The sequence below is a fragment of the Alosa alosa genome, chromosome 13 (assembly GCF_017589495.1).
Source record: "Alosa alosa isolate M-15738 ecotype Scorff River chromosome 13, AALO_Geno_1.1, whole genome shotgun sequence".
NCBI lineage: Eukaryota > Metazoa > Chordata > Actinopteri > Clupeiformes > Clupeidae > Alosa > Alosa alosa.
Genome location: NC_063201.1, coordinates 10473754 through 10484481, shown reverse-complemented (window position 1 = coordinate 10484481; position 10728 = coordinate 10473754). Strand labels below are relative to the sequence as shown.

General features: G+C 42.9%; 1 long non-coding RNA gene across 1 annotated transcript; it reads left to right on the top strand.

The window, feature by feature from the left end:
• Positions 1-9474: 9474 nt before the first annotated feature.
• LOC125305360 lies at positions 9475-9798 on the top strand. The gene is made up of 3 exons (XR_007195409.1): positions 9475-9492; positions 9567-9640; positions 9723-9798. It is a non-coding gene; the product is annotated as an uncharacterized LOC125305360 (long non-coding RNA).
• The last annotated feature ends 930 nt before the right edge of the window (positions 9799-10728 follow it).

Sequence of the window (10728 nt, the reverse complement as noted above, 5' to 3'; positions counted from 1 at the left end):
TTGTGTGCGTGTGTGTGTTTGTGTGTGTGGTACTGTGTGTGTGTGTGTGTGTGTCTCTACGGCCCACTCATACGGCCTGTGTGAGAGAGTGCATTGCGGAGTGTATTGCGGAGTGCATCGCGTGTGAGCTGGTCCGTCTGCTTGTCAGCTCTAATTGACTGGTGCTCCCCGCAGTGCTCCAAATGTAACATTATTTCAGCAGAGGAGCGGGATGTGGACGCATGAGGCAGGGCGCCTTCGGGGATCGTCGCCGCGGAAACAGCTCTGGAAACAGGATAAAGCCAGGGCACGCTTAAAATTCTGACACCTTCCCTGCTGTAAAGAGGGTCTCCTGTGCTACTAGGGGCTCCGTAAACGACTTCAGCAGATGCTCCCAGTAAACGGCGAGCAGGGAAGAACCTGACAGGACTGCACAATGGAAAATCCATTTGCGGCCAGTTAGGCCCACTATGTGGTATCTGCTCCGCAGGACAGGAGGGCACTGTGTCTTCATAATGATAGCTGTCCTGTTTCAGCCAACACCATCTCAAGAGTTCTTCAGTATATCACACATACTGCAGCTGTCTGAGGGGGGAAAAAAGAACAATAAAATTATACAGTGTGTAGCTTGAGGAGGTAGTTGTTGGTTTACAAGCAGGATCACAAAAGACAAGTCACAACAAACAGCACTCAGTCTCATCCAAAACTAAAATGGTGTAAAAGATTGCAAGAGAGAAATTACTTTTAGAAAATGTTAAAGGAAGTAAAACTGAGCTCAGCTTGAACTTGAACTGTTCCACCTGATCTTTTCCCAAGATATAGCAACACATCTAAAGAACAGCACCACCAGTCCACAATTTGTCCTGCAAGTTGGATGAATGGTGCATGAGTACACAACACCGAAGGCCATGGCCACAAAGTACCATAACATGTACCACACTCACAATACCTAATACAGAAAACCATACTTTGGTTACTACATACCAGAGCCATATATGGGTATTTTTATATGGCTCTGCTACATACATACTAGTACATGTACTACATACTTGAATGTGCACTAACAGCTTCTAGGAAGAGAAAAGTCTATTACTCCAAAAATGCTTTTTCGTTTCTATTGAACAATACTGTACTTGAATATTGGCATAGGATGTCAACCAGATTCATTAAAGGACCAGTATGTAGGAAATAATGGAAAATAAACTGTAACCATTCCAAAAATGATCACCATATGTTGTCAGAGAGTAAGGAAACACGATGAATTGAAATAATGGCATATTTGACAACATTACTCTAACCTGTAAAACCCTGTAAAACCAACGAAAAAAAATGAGTTACGGGGCAGAATCTCTTGGAATTTTCTTTATGTTTTGAACGATTCATTCTAAAATAGCGTATTAACTAGATGTACCACAGAGCGGTACAAAATATGACTGCCGCCCAGTCCAGCACATGTTTTCCACAAAAATAAGTCACGCTGAAAGGCATATATGATTCTAACTGTCTCACTGAATTGCATTATGCACACTCAATTCTCACTGGTATCTGCTAGACAACAAGTACCAAAACATGATTAGTTCATAGATTTCACATGTAATATACATTTTATACAACCCCACCCCCATCTTGCCTGTTCATAATTCTGAGAAATTCTTGAATTGTGTGCATGTGTGTGTGTACATGTTTATGTTTATGTGTGTGTGGGTGGGTGTGTGTGCGTGCATGTGCTTGTGTGTTTGCCTGTTTATGTGCCTGTGTGTGTGCATGTGCATGCATGCGTATATATGTCTACTGTGTGAGTATGTGTTATACGTAGGATTACTGTGAATGTATGTGTGTGCGTGTGCATCTGTTTATGCACATGTGTGCATATGGAATGGGTTTACATGACCCCTGGAGGCAAACATATGCAAAAAATTGGTCATCCTAGGCCCTACGGTTCTCAAGATATTCACAGAAAACTGTGTCTGCCCTACCCTCCTTTCGGGGGGTCCAGTCCAGCGGGGGGGCTACAGATCAAAACAAAAAGCGATGGTTCCTTGCTATCCATGTGGGGTTACATGCCCACCAAGTTTCGTGTACCCCGGTCTTTCAGTGTCCCGGAAATCCTTGTTGGTGTACGGTCACTAAATGTACACATAAATTATTGTATTGTAAGGCCCCCCATGAACGAAAGTCCACGAAACTTGGCATGCATTCAGAGGGTGTCATAATGATCCTACACTTCCAATTTTGTGCAGTTTTGACCATATCAGCCAGAGATATTGTGATGAAAACACCTAATGTTTTGCTTTTTAATTTTTAACTAGGTGGCGCTATACATGAAATAAGTGGTAATGGGATAGGTTGACATGCCCCCTTAAGACCAACATACAAAAAAAATGGTGGTCTCCTAGGCCCTACGGTTCTCGAGATATTCACAGAAAACTGTCTCCGGCCACCTACAGGCCAGTTGGTGTATAGTAACATAAATTCATTTATTGTGTGGCCCCCCCATGAACGGAATTCCACAAAACTTGGCGTGCATTCAGAGGGTGTCATAATGATCCTACACTTCCAATTTCGTGCAGTTTTGACTATGTTAGGTCACAGAGACCTGCGATTACAACACCTCATTTTTACTTTTTTGTGTTTAACTAGGTGGTGCTATACATGAAATGAGTGGTGATGGAATGGGTTGACATGGCCCTTTGAGATCAACATACAAAAACAAATGGTCCTCCTAAACCCTACGGTTCTCGAGATATTCACAGAAAACTGTGTCTGCCCTACCCTCCTTTCGGGGGGTCCAGTCCAGCGGGGGGGCTACAGATCAAAACGAAAAAAAGGAGGTACCATGCTATCCATGTGGGGTTACATGCCCACCAAGTTTCGTGTACCCGGTCTTACAGTGTCCCGGGAATCCTTGATGGAAATTTGGACATGTGAAAAAAAAAAAAAAAAAAATATCTGACTGCGCTGCGCGGCGGTCATAATAATGGGCTAGCGCGTCCTCCTATTTGGGTTGCCAAATTAGCAAAGGCCAACTATCAACAGCTGTCAGTTGTAGTCATGAACGCCTACGAGAGGCAGGCAAATTTCCAAAATTAAAAAAGAAACAAATTAAGTGGACATCGGAGGAGATTCCTGAGATGGTGACGTCTTCGTGAAACGAAGAATCAAGTCTGACGCCGAGCTGGCCATATTTCTCCACGACAGGTAGCCTATGCTAAACTTCATCTGTTTCCGTAATGTGTAGCTGGGTCATGGTTGGAGAAACGTTAAAGCAGCTGCAGGTCAACTAACGTTAGCTAAGTCTTCATTACATCTGGCAACCCAGAAGAGGCTCGCGTCTGGTAGTCTTGAGAACGTTCACCAGTGTTTTTATTTTGGCCTACAGAACGTTCGGTAACAATCCTACAAATCACACCTTTAAGGATACAGAGGGCTGTGTTGGCATGTCCTGCTAACTTGAACAGTCTTGTGTCAATCTTTTACAACTAACTGAAGTCAGACTTGGAAGAATTTTTGATAGCAGACATTGGAATTGAGTGCTTTGGGTGGAGGATTATAACCTGGCAATAGCCAGATGAATTTCGCTCCGCCTAGCTCCACTCATCCATCTGGAACCGATCCATTGAAGTGTTGCTTCAGAAGGCTGGGCCTAATCAAAAAATGCATATGATTGAATAAGCCACTTGTCCGTCATCTATTGACGTGCTACTTCAACCACTCACATCGAAGCCAACCCGTGACGCTAATAACAGACTCACAGTCGCTTCTACGCTATGTCACATCTATGAAACTCCCGCCCTGCGTCCTGATTGGCTAAACCATAAAGTTGGTTGGAGAAATCACTCTCAATGGAAGAGGTCCCAGATGGATATGAGTGAAGCTAGGCGGAGCTAGGCGGAGCTAAGCGGAACGACATTCATCTGGCTAGGGTCAGGTTAGGAGGATTATGGATTTATACCAACATGATGATAAGATAATATATACTGTATATTTTGACTCCGATGATGACCATTCGCCTGGCTTTCATTTGGACAGTCTGGCTTTGGAGGCCTCTGTCAGGATCTAGGTTGAGTGTATTTCATCCCGAACAAAATTCCCCCTCTGCATTTGACCCATCCGTGGTTAGTATACACACACACACACACACACACACACACAATAGGAGCAGTGAGCTCACCAGAAGCACACACACTAGGAGCATATGCACACGGAGCAGTGGACAGCCCTCTTTACGGCACTCAGGGAGTAGTTTGGGGTTACGTGCCTTGCTCAAGGGCACATGATATGTGACTGTGGCCATGGGATGGTGCTGCTCAATCATACCCCCACCCACAACCATATTGGACAGGTTTGATGTTTCCAAACTTTTGGAGGACAGTGCAGAGAAGAAGAAAAGTTACATGCACATAAACTTGTGTTTGCCAGAGGCGCAAGATTTTTCCAGAGCTGTTGCTATTTTCTGTGGAACTCCCACTGGAAGGAAATTGAGGCTGCAAGGCTATTTGCTGGCTGTCAGTTAAAATGGATGTGGTGTCAGTCTCTGGCAAAATGGCTGAGAGCTGAGTCCAGACTGAAATAAAATGACACTGCACTGCACAGGCTGCTGTGCACTGAAGCAAATAGAAAAACAAATCAAGGGAATTGAAATCTAAACTGTGGCAGTTTATCAGAGGACAGGAGATTTGTGCTCTTGTGCGCAGACCTACTTTGTTTATACACTGACACCTCACAGTAAATCTGACCATCTCAAAGACAAATCAAAAGCCACAGTGCAAGAACTGCAACTTTTCTTTCTCAGAAACATCTTGGGAGACGTTTCTAGTCTATTGCATTTCCATTCTATGACTTCTTTTTTCAAAAAAATATTTTAGGAAGTCTAGAAAGCACCTCAATAAAACGATTTAAAAGGACAGCAAACCAGATAGCAATTAGTGCTAAAAATAACTCCTCCAGATCTCGGAGGATTGATGGGTATATGATACAAGTTCCTCAAGGACAAATTGAGCGAGTGCTTGTGTGGACTGTGAGTTGTGGTGGGGTGTGGAGTGGCGCGGCACAGAATGTCGGCGGCTAACGCATATCTGTCATACCGACAGAAGCGAGGCGATTTCCCAGGAGACGCCAGAGAGGCCTCATCAAATGATGCGATGTTCCCTCACGCCGGCTCTCTCCTTGTGTACCTAAAAGCTCTGAAGCTCATTCGTCTTCAAAATAACACAATCTCTTTCCCTAGCAGGCATGTTCCCAACAAGCTCCATTCATCCTCTCTCTCTCTCTCTCCTTCTCTCTCTCTCCCTCGCTCTTTCTCTCTCCTTCTCTCTCTCTGTCCTCTGGACCATCTCCCAGTCTAGTCTGTAGTTGTATGATTAAACCATCTTTTGTCAGCCTTGTTCTAAATGTTCTCATAACTTACGCTCTCAAACGTTCTTTCTGGCTCCACGTCATGACCCAAGCAGTGGTTCACTTTGAAGTATTAAAAGCCCAGCTCCGTACTGAATGATGTTGACTCGAATATGCCTGAGGACAACCGGGAATCCAAAACAGAGATGACACAACTTTGTCCTCAAAACATGTATACTTTGTGTGACTTTCAGGTGAGTCTTAAAAAAGGTTACCTGCTTTGGAATCACTCACATCCAGCTTTTCTGTTGGTCATTTGTGTTCCAGGGACATATTTACGTATTTAGATGACCTGATGGTTCCACAGAGTGTTTAGTCAGACACATGGATTTTGGCTACTTAACCATTTTATACCTCTCTCTATAATTTTGAAAGCAGATGACGCTAACCTCCATTCACCCTCAAGGAGGGAGACGGTCATGACTCTGCAATCTCATTACCCAGAGGCCTCCGGTGGAGGTCATAGGTACATGGAGAGGAAGTCCTCTTCATCTTCATTGCCTGCCTTAATAGCCAGATTACATATCAATCAAGGGTTGCATGGGCATCACAGACAGTGGGGTCAGTATGACATTAGGGTAAACCAATTATTAAACAAGATTGACTCCTGTACTCTGAATGTGGGAGAGATTAGGGCCAAAGTGGAAAAAGAAGAAATAGGACAAATGCTGATTATTCACATAGAAACACAAGCTGATTCCACCCTCTTATTATAAGAGTATGGGAGAAGATCATGTTTCGTTTTTCCAGGTTGCAGTTTTCCTCGCTGTACTGCATGACTGTTGAAAGACTGGCTGTAAATCTGCGTGTCGGAGTTGTAAAAACTACCTGCCATGACTTTGACCTCGCATTTCATCTTTTCACTTTTTTTTCCCTTTCTGCCCGACCATTTTTGGCCATTTGCTGTGGCTGTAATATTGATCTACGAGTGCAGTGATTGGACATCAGGATAAATGATCTGAGGAGGGGTGGGGTGGAGTGGGGGGTACTCCCAAGGTGCGTTTCCTGACACATCTGTAGATTACGTTCTGCCAGGCCTCCATCATGCTGCTCTCCCTGTGACTCCACATACAGCCTCCCAGTGAGGAGGAGGGGATTTTGAGAGGAACCACCACACACACACACACACACACACACACACACACACACCGGAAACACTCTGCAATTACTCGGGACTGGCAGGCAGCAGAGGGCACTGGGGACCAGTTTGACTTAGCACATTAAAGAATTCATGAAATGAGCCTGCACCACACTGGCCAGACATCCCAATATGACTTTCCACGCCTCGAGCCTCTCTCTCGCTCTCTCTCCCACCCAACATGGCATTCAGTCCTATTCAGCCTGACATTGATCTATCCTTGAGTCTTTAGCTCCGGGTGCTAAAGCCAGACCCGGGTCTCCCTCAGTGACTAAAAAGAGCAATGCGTGTGTATGAATCTTGTAATGACTTTCCTTGTCTGTGCACATGTTGTGCTGTAAATTGACTGGTGTGGAGTTCAGCACAAGCACACACACACACACACACACACACACACACACATAGGCAAACACAGACACACACAGACATTCACACTAATGAAAACCTCATGAACTCTTGAAGAAAATCATTTACTGAAAATCATTCAGTAACCTTGCACATGTTCTGATGAACTAATGGCTTCATTAGACGTAATTCAGTGAGTCCATTTATGCTTTTCGCCTTGGTGTGTTAACCGTATGACGTGTGCAGGCACCATACAATCTCTTCATAATAGCAGACAAGAAACCTGTTTACCGGACATTTCATTCAGTTCTTTCCAAATGGAGGCAGAGAAGAAGGTGGAGAGGTAAGCAGCCAAGGCTCTTGTGGTTGCGTTTGTTGTTGAACCTAGAGATACAGTACTGTGCAAAGACTTTAGACACTTTTGAAACAATGCTGTTATTATGCTATCCGAATGACAGGGGAGGCATTTACTTATCAATCAGCCACATATAATAACAATAATAATAAATAATAATAATAATAATAATAATACTAATAATAATAATAATAATAATAATAATAATAAATAATATATCAGTGTCTGATATGAACCCAAAGAACTGCCCACTCTGAGATGCAACTGGTCCTGATACGCTAAGGATCGCCAGGCAGCTGTCATCTTCCACTTGGGAAGTAGAGGACGGAGGGTTGAAATTACAGAGAGGGGGTTGCTTGTGGTAAAACACATAAGGACTTGAAAGGCATGTAAATTATAAAGGAGGCAATCTGATGGCGAGAAACTGACTGCTACTCCATTGGCTGGCTTTCCGAAAGACATGCACTGTTATTAAATACAGAGAACGGGTGTAGAGAAGGATAACTTGTCTCAGGCGTCACTCCAAGTATCATCCATAAAATATTAATTTCATTCTGGTACCCAGGTCGAGTACCAATAGACATATACATGAGTAAATGCATGTATATAAATACAGTAGTGCCTTGTTTAGATAAAGCAGTGTTGTCAAGAGCTGACTGTTTGGGGTGTTCTATTAGAGTGGTGGGACAGATCTTTTCCCTTTGGGTTGTGGACCTGTCAGAATAATGACACATCAGATTCATTCTGACTTCACACTAACTAGTACTATGTGGTTATGTCATGAACTGATGAAGTAGGCCTGGTATAAAAAGTGCCTGATACACAGTATCAAAAGTTTAATGTGCTGTTAATGTGCAGTCATTGGTGTTTAAGGGTTAACTTAGTTCAGTCTTAATATCTCTGCTTATGATTCAATTAGACCAATAAACCTGATGAAACACCTAGATGCACTTTACTCCAACGCCATTCTGTAAATCATGGCATATAGTAAACTACAGCTTGGGTGTGTATTTTACTAGATTTCACATGGTATGAACATCTACAATAGTTATAGACAGTGTGCTCTCATTCCACATGTGGCATCCCCTGTCCAGTTATTACACAGCATCAGGGAGCTCACTGATGCAACACTCCCACCTAGTGGTAGTTATGCATGCAAACCCATAAATGAGCTTGGTGTTTGGGGTGGATTTCTGTCAAGTACTATATCCCTTTTTTTCTGAATGAGTATGTATATAATTGAGATACAAATCCTGTATGCTATTTATGTATAGTTATTTTCTGTAATGTGAAGATTCAAGAAGCCACAAAGCACGCATGTTTATAGCAATTTCATGTACAAAGTGTGAATGATGTGACGTGAATTTGAATAAACCAATCACATGCAACCAGTGTTAAATTCTGATCTATCCATCTATCTCTTATTAATTAACTTCGGCCCGCCTCTGCCCACTTTGTGCGTCCGATTTCGCTTTTGGCCACAGATCTTACAAGACCTCATGCCACACGTCAACTTCTTTGCTTCCTCCTATCATAATTAAAGGTCTCGTTCCTTTCGAAATACTATTGCTCACTCCAAGTTGCATATGCATGCTGCATGTGAAAATGATCTTCTACCCCCATTGCCCGCATTAGCCAATGAAAGAAAATACACGGAAAAACAAGCGAATCAGAAAAAGCCCTTCCCTGTGACGCCGCAGGGAAAACAATTATTCATGGCCTCGCCCACCTTGGCTTGCAGCTAGTAGGAGCTAACAGCAAGTTGCTAACATGGCGGAGCAAATTCGTGCCTGTGTTATTTGTGGCAATAACACATCAATGTAGCATGTTTTGCCTTAAAAAGAAGAGTTGAGGAAGAAATGGTTGGAATTTATCGTTGGAACACCACCACCGAAGTATAGTGCAACATTAGTTCTGTGTTCCAATCATTTCGACCACACTCATTGTGCCTGCCTACAGTTAGAAAGTGGTTTTGCATCGATGTTCTGAAAACCTGGACCTGTACGTCACGACGATCGACCACCAGCTCACAGGCTGTAAGTACAAACAAACTTTTCCACCTAACGATTGTAGCCAGTTGCATTCTCGCTCTGTCTGTCTCCTCCTGCTTACCTTACACACTGGTCTCTAACGAAGGGGGCGGGGCAGGCATGTAGCTAGCCATTCATTCAGATCCTGGTATTAGGCCATGGTACAAAGGTGCCTAGTAGGTCGGACTGTCTTCCTCTCTGTCTCTCGCTTCGGTTTGTCCCTGGGTTTCCGCGCAGGAGCCAATCGCCAGGTATGTTGCAATTTAAGCTGCATTGGTTAAGCTATTCATGCCTAGTTTTAATACTTTACTCTTTCCATCTGTAGCTCTGCGTCTCCCTTACTCTGCCGTGGCTGTATGGAACCTGACCTGTCTAGCATTAGATAACTCTCCCCTGCAGGTATGCATTTCCAAATATTTATTATCTCCCTTTATTAGCCTTACGGAGTCTTAATTGCTCTTTTGTTTATGTATGTTTGCAGCTTATGACGATGGCACGGCGTGTGTTTTAAGCGTTCTTTAGGCCTACTGGCTAATCAGTGACTGCAAGTGTTTGGTATGTATGAAACTGGAATGTTGTAACTTTTTTTTTTAACCACCTAGCTAAAAAAAAAAGATTACACCTACTTCAACAGTATAATAGCCTACACAATAGGCCTACTCACTGAACCACCTTGCTTATTGTCTTTGCACTTTGTTTATTGTGTCAGAAGATTTATATGATTTACACTACATACAGTAGACAGTGTTGCAGAACTGTTTGGATTTACATACAAGTTGGTTCAATATTGTAAACAATTCATCTATATTATTTTACCACGTCTGCTCGCGGACCACTTGGGATAGCTTGTGGACCACCAGTGGTCCCCGGACCACACTTTGAGAAACACTGGATTAGACCTATTGGAAGCTAATTGTTGCAGAAGACGCAACGCGAACGGAATGCTTCAGTTACGTGGCTGGTGTAGCTACACTCATAAGAAACTGTATGACCACACTACCCAGAGATTTAGCTTGTTGAACCTATAATCTTCTAACCTAAGCGTTAAACCACAAATAATAATATTGGCAACAATATCTTATGCTTATAGTAATCTTATAGGAATACGTATTTTGGGACATACTGTAGAAGTACTACTAATAACTCTATAATATCCTATAACTGCAATAGTTTTTCTGTAGTATACTATAAGATTCCTATACTTTTTCCTAAGGGTCATACGTGACAGAAAACAACTTGAGTAGGCTAACCTCTGCCAATGTAGGCTATCAAAGCCATAGTTTATACTCATTACTGGAGAAGTCTTGCAGCACACGTTCTCTGCTTCTGTAGGCATTCTGGTGCAATTCCAGCGAAATATAGCTAGGAGTAGGTAAGTGTGTTTGCATTTAAATCTATATATATATTGAGCTATAACCAAGTGGTCTTTCAATGATAGTATCATGGAATTCAAACCATAACTATCTATTCCAATAGCATACAATTAG